Below are 19,545 nucleotides of genomic sequence, written 5' to 3'. Positions count from 1 at the left end.
CCCCTCTCCCCCCTCTGCTCTTGCCTATGCAGTCTCCCCCCTCTCTCCCCTCTGCTCTTGCCCATGCAGTCTCACCCCTCTCCCCGCTCTGCTCTTGCCCATGCAGTCTCACCCCTCTCTCCCCTCTGCTCTTGCCCATGCAGTCTCACTGTCAAACCATTGGCCGTATGACAATTCTTTATCATCAGTCAAAGCCAGGTGGGCGCAGAGACCCTCAGGTCCAGAAGCATGGTTTTTGGGAGCTGAAATAAGGCAAAACATTAGAACCAATCCCCAACACAACATCTTTATAAAGTTTATCCCCAAATATGGTATCTCCTTTATTACTATTAATTATGAGATTTTAAAAATATATTTTTGATGGCATCATAAACTATAAGACCTGATTTGCTCTTTATTAATTCTGCGTTCTATCGCATTACTGAATTTTTAAATTTCTCTCTCTCTCTCTCTCTCTCTCTCTCTCTCTCTCTCTCTCTCTCTCCTCTCTCTCTTTCCTCTCTCTCTCTCTTGGTTCTTGTGAAAAGGGAGTTCAGGCACCAAACAGAATCTTTTACAAATAGCAGTAGGTTTGTTTCCTTTACTCCAATTTTTATATCTCTGTATGTTTAGTTACCTAATGATATCATCTTTATTCCAATAAGAATTCTCTTAGCATTAAATATGGTCCATGTGAGATTTGAAATTGGGATAAATACCAATGACACATATGACTATTATTAATATTTGAAGTGTTTTATTAAGAATCAACATGACATAACTAGGGATCTAGTAAGAAACAATCTCATTTGTATATGAGAGTGGGAGGGTCTTCCAGCATCAGCACAGATATAATAAGTTTTGAGGAAAGAGGGGAGGTGTTTTTGCCTGCCTGCACTCACTCCCTGTTGGTCAGTGCATCTACTCTGTTATTGTCTCTGCTGCTGCCATTCTCTGTCAACACTGGAACCTAGCTCCTTTGGTCTTTCAATGTGACTACAGACTAGTGACTCTCCAGGAATCCACTAGGCCTTCAGTGCTATACCAGGACTGCTGAGGCACATAGTGGTGTGACTAAGCAGATTCTGGGTTCTCAGCCTTCCCAGTGTGCTGATAGTCATTGCTGGATTCCCCAGCCCATCTGATATAAATCAGGTAAATCCCTTTTTATATGAATATGTATTCATTCAGCTGACTCTGCTCCTCTAGAGCATTCTAATACACATGCCTAGGACATTAGCTATGTTTCTGTCTTACTGTTTTCTATTTTAAAATTTTATGATTAACACTTATTTACAAGATAACTCTTTTGCAATCTTTGTGTATGGCTATCAATAGTTAAAACTGTAAATTATATCTGTAAATTTTGGATATTTTGCTTGCATTGCTTTGTTGTTGGTTTTTTTTTTTCTAAGCTATGGATTTTTTTTTTTTTTTAAATATAATGATGTGTTAGAATTCCCCGTGAAACATTTTGGGCCTGGTGTTTCTGTGGTGGATCACTCTTTGACAACTTCCCATCTCCTGTGGACTATATTGGTTTGGATTCTCTCTCTTTTCTGGGTCAGTTTTGGGAGTACACATCCCTGGGAAGTCATCTCCTACATCTGATGATGCCTCAGAAAATAAAAAACAAAACATCTCTGAGTTTTCAGTTCCCTCCATTTCTATCTGTGTCATTTCACAATTTTACAGATAAAGGGGAATATTCTATTATATAGCCAGGATGGAAAGGGAAAGCTACTGCAATACAGCCTCTGAAGCCATGCTGATAAACCCAACAGTTCTCACCTGAAAATCCATAATAGCAAAACTCTTTAGGTAGGAGAAGACATACCATAGACAAAGTCAAAGGTTGGATAATAAGTTTTTGGAAACAGCAAATTATGTAATAAATCAAAAGTAATATTTTTGTATTGGTTTATGGTGGTGTGCATGTACACGGGAATCAAACCCAAGATCCTATAGAGCTAGGAAAATGCTTCCCACTAAATTACATCCACTACCCTATTTTGGTTTTTTGTTTGTTTGGAGACTTGACTTTCTCATGTGGCTCCGACTAGCCTCAAACTGTTGATCTTTTCACCTCTGCTGCCGGAGAGCTGTGGTTTCAGGCATGCACGCACCTGTAGGAGATACTCTGAAAGCATTTGTAAACACATTAAGAAACTCAGTCTTGTAGAACTCAGTCTGGTAAAAATGAAGCAAGATCATTGGTGGCCGTATCATTCAGGGAAAGATGACATTAAGCATAGAACTTCTAGAAGATACTCCCATACACATGACATGTGAGGAAGAAAAAAAAAAAACCAGCAAGACCATTTTTAAGTAAACCCTTGAGGTTGGCTGAAAACTTGTTTCAGGACTCCACGGAAGCCACGGATGCCCTCAGTGTTCTGTGCCCGGTGCCATACGGGCACAATGTGAATAAATGATATTCTGTAGTGTTTAATGGTGGCCAGAGAAACACACTGTAAATACAACACCAACCACCTAGGGCCTAGCTATGCACCATATACACCTGGTTGAACTCCCAGAGACTGAGGTGGGAATTACGGAGGTGAACTGTACAGGCAGAAATTGTCAATATTTGATCACATGCTTGTATGTGGCAGGTAGAACTCACGTGTGTATGGGCTCACATGTATCCAAGGAGGGAAATATGAGCCTATCCATCACATAGGAAAAGGCTTTGTCTCTGACATTCCACCTGCAGAAACATAAAGCCACAGTTCTGGCCAGCAGGGAGCGACAGCCAAGTGCAGCTTCTGACACCAGCTCTGCTTACAGGGAGCCCCATAAACTCTCTCCGGATGGGGACAGTTTTCACACAATGGAGGACAGGAGCCACTACATGCTCTCGAGAAAAGTCCCCGCTTGTTGATGTTGGCTGGGGTGTCCTCACAGCTGTTTCTCTTTCCTGGGCTTGACATCGAGGGATCCCATGGTTTGCACTGCTCAGCAGCCCCCAGCCATCTGATCTCAGCCATGCAACACCCAGAGTCTTCGAACAATGAGAAACCACAGATGAGAACACTCCTCCCACCCTAATGACTTTAAGATGTGACACAAAGTTGCCCTCTCCTCCGCCTTTTGATTCAAAACCACTCTATTAATTCCGTTACCCCGAAGTGATTGCCTTCCCTTTAAAATCTTTGTTGACATGCCCTTCACTTCAAATCTATGCCACATTTCCAGAGAAAGCAATTGTGCAAAAGTGACCCTCCGCTCTTCCTTAGGGTGCACCACCCACCTGCAAATACAATCTGAATTCTTGCTGGCAATAGGAATGGAGCCACAAACTTCTTTTATCAAAACTGGTCATGATCCTAATAGAACATACTCCGGGTCTACCTCATTTCTTGCCATGCCCCACCCCTAGCCCCCCAATCAGTGCAGCCCTTCCTTTGCTCTGGGAATAAAAGACAGCATTGAAAGGGTTAACTCCCCCCCAGCAAAGCGTTTTGCTGACCCAGTGTGAGATGGATTGGACCAAATTCAATTTAGCTGCAGTCAACAGGAAAGTAGGAAGGAAAATAGGATTTAACAAACAAAGCATTTTTTAAAAAAGAGGTGGAGGGGGAGTCCACAGCAGGAAATAATTATTTGGGCAATTGTTCACTTTGTTAAAGGACTGGCGGGGATGAATATCCACCAGGACGCTCTGCTGTGCTCCTTGTTTCCCTGAAACACCCTGTCTGCTCCAATTAGTTACAAACGTGGTCTGCTGGGCTGGAGGAACAACGTGTGGTTGAGTTGTGTGTCGGGTGGGGGGGGAGCAGAGGCATATGTCACTGAAGCAGAGTCTGGCACCAGCTCGCTCTGGAGAAACCTCCAGTGGTCCTCCAGGGTGGAACCAATGGCAAAGGAAGCCTGCACACCAAGAGAAGTGGTTTACAAAAATAATTCAGTGACCATCCCGTCTGCCTCCGATTAAGCACGTTAAACCGTTCAGCCTGAGTTAGCATTTCTAACATATAGATATACATAAATAAACAAAACCACATATTTTATCAAATATTTGCATTTGAAAAAACCCTCCTTACCTCCCTCCCCAGCCCAGAGGCTCTTTCATCTCTCTCTCCACCCCCACCCCACCCCCCACCCCACCCCACCCTTAGAACATTTACACTAAAAGCATGAAACCTTCCAAAAAAGAGCTCAGAAGAGAAGCAAGAGCTCCCCTTTGGAAAGGCGAGGGAAAATAATATTTTCAGAATAAAAAAAAAAGTCTTTCAATCTGTAAAAAGGGAGTTTATAGCCTTGCCCCAGGAAAGTCAGCCAAAGGCTCAACTGGTGTGAGAACAGGAGGGTCCAGGGGAGCCAGGCTTAGCAGTTGACACTGCTCCAACTCTGGGTGCTGAGATAAACCAGCAACCCCTTCAAAGACAACCATCTACTGGCATAGAAAGATCCACTAAACACATTTCAGTCACCTAAACTGGAAAGTCAGGTGACAAGACACAGATAAATAGCAAATAAAGAATGTAGGGAATTCTTTCCTAAAATATTTTTTGTTCCATCCATTTATACAATGTATATCGATCATATCCATTCAATCGATAACATGTGCAGAATTCTGGCTAATCCAAACATCACCTTGAAAGTTTACTTTTCTATTTTTAATATATTTTATGACTTTACTACTTTGCTATATAACTAATTTACTAATATATTTTATTACAGCTAAAGCACAGGCTAGTGAGGTAAATTCCTCAAGGCCACCAGCTAGGATGGACAGGAAGCCTGGGTTAGGGTCTGGACACATGACTTCAGATCCTGCTCCTCTGTACACAGAAAAAGTAAAAGGGTCAGGGTCCTGGAGCCATTTCTCAGAGCCAGCCAGAGGAACAGGCAGGGCCTAGGACAGCTGGACAGACAGAAAACTGGCTGTGTCCTGAAAGCCAAATCCTGGGCTGAGCTAAGGACACCTTTGCAGGCTTCAGCCTCCAGCTGGTGAGCTCTGCAGGACTTTTGTCCCCACTAAGACAGTGCTTTGGTGCTGGCCGCCCTGTAGAATCAATGATCTAGGGCTTCGTTCTTCACTTGGGTTAAGTCTGCACGGAACTAGGACGCGCTGTTTGAAGGGCCGGAATCGAGCAGGCATCCAAGGTCTACACGGGTTCAAAGGACACTTTGACGTTTCAGCGTACCTTTACTCGAGCCCCTGTAGGACCAACTGTAACACAATGGTCATGACTGTAATGCTTTGGGACTTGCCTGGCGGCACGCTAGGGTGGAGAATTTCCAGCACCCAAGGTAATGGGAAGTGTTGAGCAAGGAAGGTGAAAAGCCCTGGTCTAGCATTTCCATTTACCTACTCTGTCTGTCTGAAGAAGTGTCATTAATTCAAACCATCTCGAACGAGGTTTGATGATGTGTGAGAGCGGAAGCCACAGCACCAGGCCTCTCACATCCTGCGGACTCTCTCTGCTTGCAGCGATCGATGATCCCCCCCTCGTCCCTCCACCCCCTCCGCTGGCTGACCACTAATGCGAACGTGTGTGCGTGCAGCTCCAGCTGCAGACAGCTGCAGGCTGCTCTTCCCCACACCTTTCCCTGGCCCGCTGCCCTGGCTGCCACCTGCTCCTCCTTCCTCCCAGCTCCTCCCGCAGGGAGACCTCAGGACCTACACTCCAAGAGAAGAAAATCCGGGAAGCTGAGGTCTTCTCTCGAGGAAATACCTCCAGATCAACTGCCCAGCTTGCTTCTCAATGCTAATACTTTCCTTAGCTTGTCTTGATAACGCTAAATTCTGCAGCCAGAAGGAAAATCCATCCCTTTCTAAGCCCAAGTCTGAAAACGTAGCGACACATAAGTTTAATATTTTGGTTGATAATATGCCATGGACTCAGAGTATTTTCCATTTCCTCTATCCTTTTCCCAGTGACTTCAAAGGTCTTTATTAAATGTATCAGAACCTGAATAGGAGTTGTAATGCTAAAAGTGGATTTTTTTTTCTTTAAAAAAATACATTAGACTCACTCAAATGAGTCCTGTGCTCCTTAGGGTAGACTCTTGAACAGAATTAGGACTTAACTGACCCCCCACCCCAGCACACAAAGGCAGGCTCTGCCAACACACATACTCAGGTAAAAGTGCTTTTACAATTTCATTTTGCATAAGCACACCATTGCTAATATCTTTCATGGTGTCATGCTAAAATTTGTAGGGAAAGTCCCAGAGGTTGAATGCCAGGTCTGATCTGATAGTTTGAGAAAATAGGCCGGTTGAGGCACACAGAGTGCCAGGCCCCTTCAATCCCTGCACTCAGGAGGCTGAGGCAGGGGGATGGTAGGCTACATAGTTTTGTCTCAAAACAAGAACACTAACACACTAGGCTAGTTGGAGATAGAGTAGATAGCTCGACTTAACGATGTGGGTGACAGAAGCTTGAATTTAGGAAAGTGTTAAAGCATACCCATGAAATTATACTGATTTTTACTTTTAGTATACTGTCTAATAAATCACACAAAGCATTTACATTTTTAGTATCAAGCAGACATTGTAAAAGATGATTTTTGCCCAACCGTGCCAGGCCATGTGTCATGAGTATTTTTAAGGCAAAATAAACTAAGCCATGAGGTCCATAAGATATATGTATCACACACATTTTTTAAAAAGGATTACCTACTATATGAATAGGGTTGTAACTGTGGTAAGCTGAGGAGATCTATCTGTACTTGAGGGTTAAAATGAGGTTTTCCTAGAACAGATACTTGAATTTTTTCATGGACTATAAGTGGGCTCTGAACACAGAATACACCAATAACAGACACGGTGTTCTGAACAAGCCAGGCAGCACCCCTTGCCAAGTGAATAGCAGGGCATTTGGAACCTTGTGTTTCCTTGTGGACCAAATAGCGAAATTAAATCTGCCTCATCTAGTTCCTTTGTGAGGGTGTCCTCAAAAGTCACCTAGACAAGAGTTCAGGGTCCAAAATGGATCTAAGCAGAACCTTACCAGCTTATAAACAGCGAGAGGGCGCAGCCCTGCTGGAAGCCTCCTGAGATTGGAACCCTCCTCAGCTCTCAGCAGTCCCTGAGCACCTCTGAGATCCACCGGCCACCCTGCACACTGAGCCCAACATTCGAGTGTCTAATCCAACCTGAGCCGAGCTCTTTATAAACCTTAAGTCCCCAAGTCAACAGCAGCCCACTCTGTCTAGATTCCTTGTCAGTCACAGGGCCTGTCGTGTGTGTGCAGACATTTATGACTACTGCCGAGACCCTTGACATTTCCAACCAGTCATCTACTAACTGGATGACCCCTGACCTCAGGCACTTCACCACCCATGTGGGCTTCTGTGGTCTCACTTAGGAGCATTCCCAGTAGGCAGAATTCTAAAGACATTCCCATGATTCTTATGCCCTGCTCATTCAATATTACCTTAATCTACATTCTGCTGTGAAGAGTCTTTGTCGGTAGAAGTAAGGTTACCAATCGGCAGACTCTAAAGAGGGAGATTATCCCAAATTATCCAGGTGGCCTGGCAGGATTAGTTGGGTTTTGTGTGCAGAGGGAAGGTGAGTAGGTCAGTAAGATGTCACAAAGGGAGGAAAGGACAGGGAGCTAGCAGATGAGGTCACAGAGACTAGAAACTTGAGAGTACAGCCCACCACCACTAGCGCAGGGGATGAGAAGACACAGGTGAGCTCTGGATCCTTTCTGGTCATCAGCCACGAAGGAGTCAGAGACAGTGCCCTGTAGACCCCACAGAACTGAATCCTGACCAAGTCTTGAAGCAGGTTTTCTCCAATAGCCTACAGCTCAAGGCCCACGGACACCTTGACTCTACTTTGGGAAAAGCGGCAATAGACTTCTGACCCGCTGAACTGTGAGATAGTTAACGGATGGGTGCAGCTTTCAAGCTGCTAAATTGGTGCTGATTTATTATGGCAACAATAGAAACCTAATATAAGCTCTGTGGTATTTCTTCTGAAGTCTTCAGCCTTCCAGGGAAACAGATCATTTCTGGGTGTTAGTAAATACTGTTTCAGTCCAATTCATTTGTCAAACACGTCGAGTACCCACATGCTGGAGTGAGCCTGGAGACAAGAGGCAAGGCAGGCGGGATGGAGAACACATTCCTGGCTAGTGATACAGCCTACTCTTTGGAAACAGTCATAGGCAAACTGATGTGGACCGAGCAGTGGGGCCTATTGCGAGAGCAATGAAATTGCTCAGGGAGTGCTGAAACTCCCTATACCTAAGTCAAGCATCAGACCAGTTACGCTGAAATCCAAGCTATTTGAAACTTCTCCCAGGCAATACTGGCAAACACCACATGTATTCTATTGTGCTCATTCAACCAGAGAGTAGAGACGACTGCGACTGGTTGGAAGGTATCATCTGCAGGGAGAACTTGTAGAAAGTTCTCAGCACTCCTATTTAGACATTGGTAGGTAGTTCTGTTGAACTGCATTTCCTTATTGATGAGGATTGTTTAGCAGAGAGAAAGATGCAGACACCGGGTGTCTTGTTGTCCTGTCTCTCAGAACTTAGCATTGGTGTCCCACATGTTTGATCAATAATCTTATCTATCAAGTGGTGACCAGCTCCAGCTAAAGTCGGGGCAGGGAAGTGTGTTTCCTGATGTGGAAGAATCTGAGCATTTGAACCACAACCAGCTCCCGCTCACAGAGCACAACCAGCTCCCCTCTCATAGAGCACAACCAGCTCCCCCTCACAGAGCACAATCAGCTCCCCTCTCACAGAGCACACACAACCAGCTCCCCTCTCACAGAGCACACACAACCAGCTCCCCTCTCACAGAGCACACACAACCAGCTCCCCCTCACAGAGCACAACCAGCTCCCCTCTCACAGAGCACACACAACCAGCTCCCCCTCACAGAGCACAACCAGCTCCCCCTCACAGAGCACAACCAGCTCCCCCTCACAGAGCACAACCAGCTCCCCCTCACAGAGCACAACCAGCTCCCCTCTCACAGAGCACACACAACCAGCTCCCGCTCACAGAGCACAACCAGCTCCCGCTCACAGAGCACAACCAGCTCCCGCTCACAGAGCACAACCAGCTCCCGCTCACAGAGCACATGGAAAATTCTGCTTAGACAGGAGGAAGAGATGGCAGAGAAGCTGTCTGTTGTAAGATTTTCCCTTAATCCAGTAAATAAATATCAAGATGGATATAGCCCTCGAAGAGGATTTCTTTCCTGCAGGTGACAAAGGCTGAACCATAATGGGACTGAGGGGTCTGCAACTTAGGCTGCCCCTGCGTCATTCATAAACTCCCAGAGAATCCTTCAGAATCCTAGCTGCATTTGTAGTACTTCGGTGTCCAGGAGAGAGATCTGTATTTGGGGGGACATAATCTGTTGTTGGATAGGTCCAATAGGCCCACTCACTACTTGATGAGTGAGGCCTTAGGTGCCAGGTGGTTTCAGGCTAACCACTGCCTCCAAGGAGCAGTCCCTGACCTCCATCCTTGAGATTTCCTTTCTACTCAGGAGCCAGCCCTCTGGAAAAAGTGTTCCCCATACCAAACAACTGAGCATCCCTCCGTGGAGATTTCCCCACATTTCAGACGCAGTCAAGGTTGGTTTATGGCTAAGGCTCTGCTCTATGGCAGTTCTGTGACTTCAGTTTCATGAACCTGTGGACTGACCACATCTGAGATGATCTGAATGTGTTTGCTGTTGTTTCCCGGGCTTCCTGTGTGAATCTGCTTTGATTTGGCCCATGCCCAGGACAAACACCATTAGCGTTCCGTGTACAGGTTAACAGGACAATCATCCAACAGCGCTTTTGAATGCACAAATGCTACTTTGTCCAAGGTTTCGCTCGCTTCTATTCCCCGGACAAGGTCACTCAAACTAAAGTGTCTCAGCTGTTGCTGCTGCTGCTGCTGCTGCTATGAGCTGTACCTTTGCTGACCCCTAAGCAATCCCTTCTAAGAGCTTAAAGAGAAATGCAGACACAGGAAAGCAATGTCTGGGGAGGTGAGGCTGAATATCAAAATTGCACAACTAAAAGGTTTTTACAGTTAATGCAGCTTTCCCCACTGCGAAAGGCTGCCTTTAAAAGCTGCCGTTTCCTTTGCATTAACTAAAAATGGACACATCTGTTGAAAGAAACGAGGCGGGGAAGACAATAGCTATTATAATGGTTAGGGAGAGTGTGTGTGTGTGTGCATAAACCAATGTAGAAAGTGCAAAGAGGGGCAAGATGTGGAAAGATTGCCAGGGAGTCGCTGTCTCCTATTATTTATGCAGCACCACAAATGCACCGCCGTCAAAGTCAACATCCATCTGACTTAACTGCTACTTACACGCTGCCAATACGAGGCCTCAGAAGAATGGCTCTCCTATTTAATATTTAACCAGATGCTTCCATTTTTGAAAGTATCGTTTGCTCCTTACGGAGGAGGGAGGGCAGACTGACTTACAACTTCAGTGATGTATGAGCTAATGCTGGAAAGCCAGAGTATGTTCTTCAAACTCCTCTATTAAGATTCCCACAATGTCAGTAAACAGTGTATTCCTCCAAGTTTAGCCCATGCCTTATATTACCTTAATTGTTAGCCTCCTGATAAAGCTTAGGTGACTGCTCCAGTCCATGTGGAAGGAAACTGGAGGAGGAAGTATTTGTCGGGGTATGGATTGTCTGCTAGAATGGAAAGGCTGAGTTATTGGGACCTCTGATGTTCCCAAGAAACTTTGGTTTCCAAATGCAATTGAACTTCCAGCTCCACTCTACACACAGTGATGTGCTCTGTGCGGATGCCACTTACCCTCAGATAATTGGTGAATTTACAGTGTCAACTGTGAGTGCACCCTGCCTGTGCCTCTTCATCATTGTCTCTTCCGAGCCACAGAGAGTATTGTCTCAGATATAGTTGATAACTACAACTGGTACAGAATGTTCATGTGTTGTCTAGTTTCCTTTCAAAGCTGGTGGATGTGACCCCTATAGGTCAATCAATACAGTGATCAACAGAAATATAGTAAGAGGTCACCATGAGCCTTTGGCCTCACTTAACGGCCACTCCTCTCCTAGTCCCCTCTGTATCATGAAGAATTCAACCCCTTCGTGCCTTCTGTTTGGCTTGTCTCTGTGTGTGGCAAGACTCAGAGCTGCCTTGTGCTTCTGTGTATGGTAGAGGGACACACAGTCGTGGCCAGGCTGGCGTTATTCAATCACTGTTGTTTCAGCCCGACTGTCAAGCTCTTTTTCCCATGTCTTTCACACATCATTTCCTCTCATGCCCATATATTTGAAATGAAAAATGGAAGGGCATAAGACAACCCAAGAGTAAGCTAGCAATATCCCCACAAAGGAAGACTGTCTGTGTTCCCTGTCCTTGGTTTGCCTTAATCTCCCCTTTGGGCCTCTTTAATACATCCCACCCTCCTAAAGGGAAAATACTGGGGACAGAGAAGGTCTGAACAATGAGGCATTTCTCTGTCTCATTCCCCACTGCCCCCCCCCGCAACCCCAGACCCCCTAGGGCCCAGAATGACCCCATCCTTCATGAAATTTCAGATACTACTGACGGGAATGTCAGAATGACTTCATGTTCAGACAGACCTGTACCAGCTCCTGAGGAAAACGGGGTCAGTCACAGAACAGCTCCTGTGCTGGGGATGGTATCAAGAGAGTCCCACACTCTGCAGGAGGGATGTAAAATGGGACCAACTCCGACTGAGTGTGCCACAAGCCACACCATTTACGTGAAATATACGGTGCTGGGCCCGCCACACAGCTGACTTAGCTTTGATCTTGGTCAATTGTTGAATCCTGTGTGACCAAGGAATTCTTTACAAAGAGTTATTTCAACCTCTCCAAGTTAATGAAAAGCCAGTCAGTACAATTTATGGACATAAGAGACCGGCTTTAGAAGGGGGAGAGTCATAAAAAGATCGCGGGAGCCCTTAATGTGACAGTCCTCATGGTCTGTGAGGCTCTCAAACTCTACATTTTTCTCTCAGATTTATTGGGTTTATTGGAATTTGTTCCTCTCAACACTGGGGTTTATGGAGGCAGTCCTCGAGAGAGGAGGAAAATGGGTGTGAATCAAAGTGTACCAAACGGATAGGATAAAGTCAAAGCAGCAAGCCACAGTGACTAGGCGGTGGCCAACCTGACGAGTGCCTGCCCCATCCCAGCAGGGACACTTCTGCACAGCTATTGCCACAGGGTGGGGCAGGGCTTGGTTGATTGGAACCAAAGGCACCAAGTTCTACAAAGTCAACCTGTCTTGGTGTGGGGTGCTTCTGCCTCCCTGCCTGCTTCATGGTAAGTGATACATTCCTAGGGGCAAGGGGACCTGGGAAGTGCTTACACAGCTCTCCTGAAGCCAGGGCAGACTGCAGAGGCTGGCACAGTGTTTATTACACAGTCATCTGCTTGAGAGAATATCATAGGACTCATTGGAAGAGAGACTGGAGCAGAACAGATTAAGATATGATCACCCAGAATGAGGAGAACCACTCTTCTCTGCTTCAGAGAATTCTTCACTCTCGTGCATCCTTTGCTCTAAGAGATTAAAGTGGCAGTGGTCCCCTGGAGCTCTTCCTCCATGGTAACAGGATGTCTGAAATCTTTTGCTGGTTTCACTCTCAGTAATAAACTTCCCCTCAGCAGGTTAGCCTCCGGATAGACATTGGATTGTGCTGATTTGGATAATTGTTATACTGCAAGGAAGGAATCCTAGACTGAATCTTGAGTGCTTGGGTTCAGCATCCAATGCTCTGGAGTCTTCTTTCTTGCCAGCTCTCCCATTCTGCCTGGGAACTTTGCATTTTGAATTATTCTCCAAGCTCCAGGATCATTGTGGGGATCGTCACAGCATCTCTTCCTTGAGTTTTGATAAGAACCAATGAGACAATAGATGATAAATTCATATTCACAGAAACTCTTAGTAAATTTAATTCCCTAAAATTAGGTACCTAGGAGAATAGATTTAAAATGAGGTCTTTTGCACTTGATTTTTAAGACACTTTCCAGTTTGAATCGGAATGGGTCATTTTAAGACAAAGCAAATGAAATAATAGGGCTGAGTGCAATACAGTGGTATGGCCCTTGTTTACTCTGTAGGAGACCTGCATACCATCCCCAGCACCACAGAAAAACGAGGAAACAAATCCAAGATGGACTGTAAACCATACCTATCTATGACTCGACGTTTTCCATAGTTTTTCTCCATCTGTGTCTACGTATGTGTGGTACCATGTCAGAACTTAACATATTTCACTCAACTTTTTATTTTTAAAAGAAACATGCTTAGTTAACTTTAACTTGACACAACCTAGAGTCACCTTCGGGGCATCTCAATGAGGGATTTCCCTGATTAGATTGGTCTGTGGGCGTGTCTGTGGGGGATTTTCTTCATTGGTCACTGATGCAGGTGGTCCCAGCCCACTGTGGGCAGCACTACTCCCTAGGTGGATGGACTTAGGCTGTATAAGGCAGCTAGTTAAACATGAGTCTATGAGTGAACCATCAAGCAATATTCCTTCATGGTTTCTGCTGTACTTTGTTGGGTGTGAGTGAGTTCCTTGTTCAGAGGTAAAGTTGTGTAGAGTAGCCAGCAGGCCTTCCTCAAGTTCCTACCTTGAGTTACTGCTCTGATTTTCCTCATCGATGGACTGTAATATGTAAGCTGAAATAGACTGTTTTCTCCCCAAGTTGCTTCTTAGTCATAGTGTTTATAATAGCAACGGTAATCAAACCAGAACAAAATGTAATGGAGCACTCGGTGATGTGTGACTAGTTTATGGGCTGAAAGATAGAAAGTGTCAAACTTTTCATTTAAACTCATATATTGTTTTAAAAGGTTTATTTATGTGTATATGAGTATTCTGCCCGTATGTGAGTGAATGTACCATTTGGGAGGCCAGAATGTAATATCAGGTCCTCTGAAATTAGCTTTACAAATAGATGATTGTGAGTCACCATGTGGTGCTGAGAACTAAACCCAGGCCCTCAAAAGAACAGCAAGAGCTCTTAGCCACTGAGCCATCTCTCCAGCTCCAAACTCATATAGTCCTTTTTCACCAAACCCATGCTTATTATAGACACATGGTATTTGTTTTCAGTTTGCTTCATTTATAATATTCTATTTACAATTTTATATAAATACTAATAAAATTAATATAAAGATAATTATATAAAGATAAATAAAATAATATAAAATAAATAATAAAATATAAAATAAAATATAATTAATATTAATACAATAATAATATCTTATCATATTCTTAAATAAATGTAGAATTTTGTTTTAATCTGTCCCTTAAAGAAATATTCATGACTTTGACACTGAAGGAACATAACTTATGAACTCTTGGGTAACTAGAAACAAGCATGGGGTTAGGGATGTGGATCATCAAGAATTGAGGTTTAGAGAAGGCTACCAAGACTCCAAGATGGTTTTGAGTTTTTTGGGTTTTTTGGTTTTTTTTACTTAAAAAGGAAATCCACAAAAATACCTTTTGTCTTAAAAATAACCCATCAATAACTTGGGAATTCTTTTTCTGCTGGCTGAGAGTAAGTATTATTAAACCATTCCTGGGGGCTGTTTCTTTTTCTTCTCTATCCAACATTCCATAAAACAAAAGCCAGTTAATCTGTGAATTTCTACCCTCCTCCAATACCATTTTTAATAGACAAACAGTCCCCCAGGATTCCCAAATTCCATCCCTGGCAGCACAGATGGAAGTGGATAGCTAAGATATAAGAGCAAACCTTGCTAGGCTCGCCTCCACTGGGACCCGGAAGCCAGAGCTGGGTAGATGTATTCGTTTGCTGAGGCTGCTGTAACAAAAACCCCTGACTGATTAGCTGAAACCACAGAGCTACAGTGAGAGTCCTGAGAACTCTGAGGGAAGGGTGCGTTCCAGGCTTGTGTCTTTATAGTCTACCTTCTTTCTCTGGTAGACTATGTTTACATTCACCTTTTGACTCTGAAATCTGGTCTAGGAAGTTGGCACTAGCCACTGAAAACATGAATAAATACCAGCTCCATCATATCGTTCCCAGTAACACACTTTCTAGAAACGGTATGCAAATGTAGAGACAGTCATCTCTGCCCCTCCCTGGAAGTGATTTTTCTCAAGCACATAGTCTCCCAAACCAACGTAGTCATGTTACAAAATGGTGTCCTGACATACATGACACCGCGCTTGTTTTTAGTGAACTTAACACTGAGCTAAAAGGAGAAAGAAGCTGGACAGACGGCAGTAGGCAGAGAAGTAACTGCCTCTGTGTGAGCTGCAGTCTGCCACTGGCAAGATGGAAATGTTCCCTATTGGGGGCTTATTTACAGTTCAGCACATGCACATCAACCCCTGGGTATCCCTCCCTCATTAGGTTCTTTCCCCAGCAGCCACCTCTCTTCCTCACTAGCGACATGAGCTATCTGCCTGCTGCCCACCTCCCCAGCACCCCCTGTCTTTTAGATATGACCATTGATTGCCCCGTTGCTGATAGTCTCCTCCAAAAACCTGAATCCTTGGAGAGAGAGGCCATGTTTTATCACAACAGACATGATGATACCAAGAAGATTGCTTGTCTACGTGCAGTAATAGCAGACCATCAAAACTCAAGTGGCGGTAAGCACTGAGCTGTCCTTATGGAGCAGAAAAGCACAGACCCCACCCTTCTTTCCTGAGATCCAGGTTTTCTGTAAAAATGTCTATCCACAATGCCATCTATCCTGTTAATTAGGTAAGTCCTTGCTGGGACATGCACAGCTCCATATCAAAGACCATGAATGGTATCTCCATCACTATAAAGACAGAAAAGATACTGTAAATAATTTTGAGACTCTTTTAATCAAAAGTATTAAGTTTTAATCTGTGTCTTCCTTTATCTTACACTATGTTTGCTGAATCTCTAGGTCAAACTGATAGTAAATGCATATGCATTTCTTCTTGTAGTAATTTATCATCTATGAGGATTTCTCTGTGGCATTCACAGCTATTTTATTCAGACACATTTCCTTTCACCCAAAATAACTGTATTTGCTGGCCTTAGGAAATCTTAGAAATGTGTTTATACTAAAGCACTCTTGAATTTGACTCTCCAACATGGCCCAAGTCTAAAGGGTCTCTTCTAAGGCAGCTCCAGTCATCTGAATGTGCTTTTGTGAAATGAAATTCTCTCCCAAGTTGAACTTGGGTTAGGAGGAACAAACAGACTTAGGTTATCTCCTTATCTACACTCAGAGATGCCAAGAGAGGAAGGGATGACGGCTTTGGGTTCCCATGGAGGAGCCAGCTCAGCATGGGGTGGAAGTTTTGGCAACCTGAATTAACTGCCTTCCAAAAAGCTGTCTTCACGCATCTTCTGGAACTACCTTTGCACTCGAGTTGAAGCTCTTAGTGGGAAAAAGTCAGAAAAGTATCCCAGAATCTCAGGATGTGAACTGCTTAAATAAAGGTCTAAGTTTGGCCACATCCTTAAAGCTATAAGTAAAAAAATTGAGTTCTTTATTCCAAAGCATTCTTTCAGGAAACAAAACAAAAAATGAAAACAAAAAGAACCTCCTCAAGCATTTAAAAACAAACAAACAAACAAACAAAAGCCTGCTTTCACTTGCTCCCCAGGTATTTCTATGGGGCATTGTCTCGAGGCATGCTAGCTAGCCTTCAACTTGAAAAGAGAGAAGACAGAACTTAAGGTACAGTGCAGCTACCATCTGCCCCATGGGGATGAGACTAGGTGAAGAGTCAATGAGAACTGGACCCCCCCATGCTACCACCCACTCACATCCTGCCACTGAACCCTAACTTTTTATAAAGTGCCCCATTACTGGAGACTCTGGAAACCGCTCTTCATCCTGGGGGCAGCAGGGGCAGGGACTAGGGGTGATCCACTGGAGGGGAAAATACAGTGGAGAAATTGCTCTCTGCCCCAGCACTCTCATGCCTACGTGCCTGTTGCCATGCTTCCTACCATACAGTCATGGACTCACCCCTGAAACTGTAATTGAGCTCCCAGTTAAGTGCTTTCTGTTATTTAAAAGAAAACAGAACAGATCAACAGCAAACAAATCAAAAGAACTCACCCTGCCGAATTACTTAGTAATTCGAAGTTGCTGATGGAACAGAAACAAAGTCCAGAATGCTTGAATGTTTATGAGCCGTGAAATCTTGGGCATACTATCTGATCCCAGAAAGCTTTGTGTTCTCATCTGGAGGTGGGAAAAATACTCATCTCCCAGAGTTATGGCTGAGGACTAGACGAGATAAAATTGCAAGTATGGCCTTTGCTAAGTTCCTGGCACACAGCTCAATAATTAAATGAAGGGTAGCAAGCTCTAAAAGATGTTATTTGATATTTTGATTGACATCTTCGAGTTAGCAACTATTTCTCAAGCAATGATTGAGTGCCAAGTGTACTACTGTACTAACCTCTTGGAATCCATTGGTGAAAGAAACATAAATTTGCAGTCTGTAGAGCTCACATTTTGGTTGGAGACACACACATACAAGAATGAATGAATGAATGAATGAATGAATGAAAAACAAGCAAATAATGAATAGGACAAATTGGAGCATGATAGTTGCCCACTTAAAAGAAACAGGAAAAAAAAAAAAGCAATATTAGAATACAAGTGGGGGACATTGCAGTTCCCAGTGTGGAGGGGGAAGGCTGGCTGGGCATCACTGAGTAAGAAATCCATGGACTGACCAACATTCTAGGGAGGAAGAGTGACTACAAAGTCCTTAAAGCAGGAAGACAATGAATGCATTGAGGAACAGCAAAAAGGCCTGTGTGGCTCAGTGGCAAGGAAGAGTATAAGCTGGTCCAAATGTGAAGGGTACCCACATCAATTCTTGGAAAAGTTATGGGCATCCCAAGTACCCTGTGGGGCACAGTAGAGATTTTGGCTTTTCTTCTGAGTAGAATAGGAAGTCATGGCAAGGTTTTGAGGAGAGGAGCAACACATCAGACTCAGATTTGGAGCACCTCAGATCCATATGTTAGAAAGCACACAGACAGGCAATGGTAAGTCAGGGACAGGAGTTTCAGGCAATGGCTATGCTCCAGGAAGCATGGTGATACTTCCCAGGAAGGTGATGGAGGCAGTGAGCAGAGTTCAGATTCAAGATACATTTCAGAGATATGTCTAATGGGATGTCTTGATGGGTTAGATTTGAGGTGAGAGAGAGAGAGAGTTGCAAAGACTCTAAGTACATAATGGATGAACTATAAAGACATTGCCCTTGGTGAAATAAGCCAGATGCAAAAGACACATAACTCAGAACAATTCTGTTTATGTGAACAGGATGAGGCTATAGAAAATGGACCAGGTCTTGCTGGGGGATGGAGAGACATAGAGAATGGTAGGTGATCGTGCACAGGGAAAAGATGGTTTTGGGTAATATATGCAAAATATCATGGATTTATTACAAGGCACTGAGTTACACACCATTAAGTAGTTAAATAATGCATTTTATGTTCTGCTAATTTGACTTCAATAAAGAAAAATATATTTTTAGTACTCTGGCTTCAACAACTAGAGGATTGGAGTAGCATCCAACCAGGGTGAGGAAGCCTTCAGTTGTGGCAGGCTAGTAGAGGAAGTTGACTATTTATTTTTGGAAATTTTCAATCTGAATGGTCTTTACGTACACAAATACAAATGTGAATGTTGAGGATATTATGAATTTAGATTGTCCACCTCTGAGAGGTGTTGGTATATCCAACAGTGAGGAGTTAACTCAATGTCTTTTCTAACTTAGGTTGTGCTGTTATACATAAGCATTTGAGACCAGGTGATTTAGAATATGTAAATTTATTTTCTCACAGAATGGAGGCTGGAAAGCCCATGATCAAGCTCCTGACAGCATCATCTGTCTGTCGACCTCTGTTCTTTGCTTGGGACTGGCAAGACACGTCAGTCGTCAGTCAGTAGAATGCACGCATAAGGACCCAGCTTCAGGTCTCTGACACCCATATCAAAAACTGACTTTGTAGCCTGCATCTGTAACCTGGGAAAGGAGAAACTGGAGAATCTCTGGGGTCTGGTGGCCGCTGATCCTGTCAAACTGGTGAGCTACAGGTTCAGTAAGAGACTTTGTCTTGCAAAAAATTAAAATGGAGAGTAATAGAGGAAGATATAGTCAGCATCAATCTCTGGCTCACAGACAGAAGTGTGTGTACATGCACACACACATACAAACACATTAAACACACACATCTACAAACACATGTACATACACACACAAACACATGCACACATACTCACAAACACATGCATACGTAAGAACACACACATGTGCACACATATACACACACAAACACATGCACAGACACATATGGTCTGGTGGAGAAGAGCTCTGGGTTTTCATAGGATGGGAGTCCTTGAGGCCAAATGATATCATAAAAGCATGACAGCCCGTGGAAAGGGCCAAGGAAACCCGGACATTAAAAATTCGGGGAAAGAAATAAGAAACAACAAAGGAGATGGAAAAGGACTAGTTAAGAGCAATGGGGAAAAAAAAAAGCTGGGCATGGTGGCGCACGCCTTTAATCCCAGCACTTGGGAGGCAGAGGCAGGCAGATTTCTGAGTTCGAGACCAGCCTGGTCTA

Source organism: Mus pahari, chromosome 10 (assembly GCF_900095145.1).
Source record: "Mus pahari chromosome 10, PAHARI_EIJ_v1.1, whole genome shotgun sequence".
NCBI classification, from domain to species: domain Eukaryota; kingdom Metazoa; phylum Chordata; class Mammalia; order Rodentia; family Muridae; genus Mus; species Mus pahari.
This window is presented reverse-complemented; position numbering follows the sequence as displayed.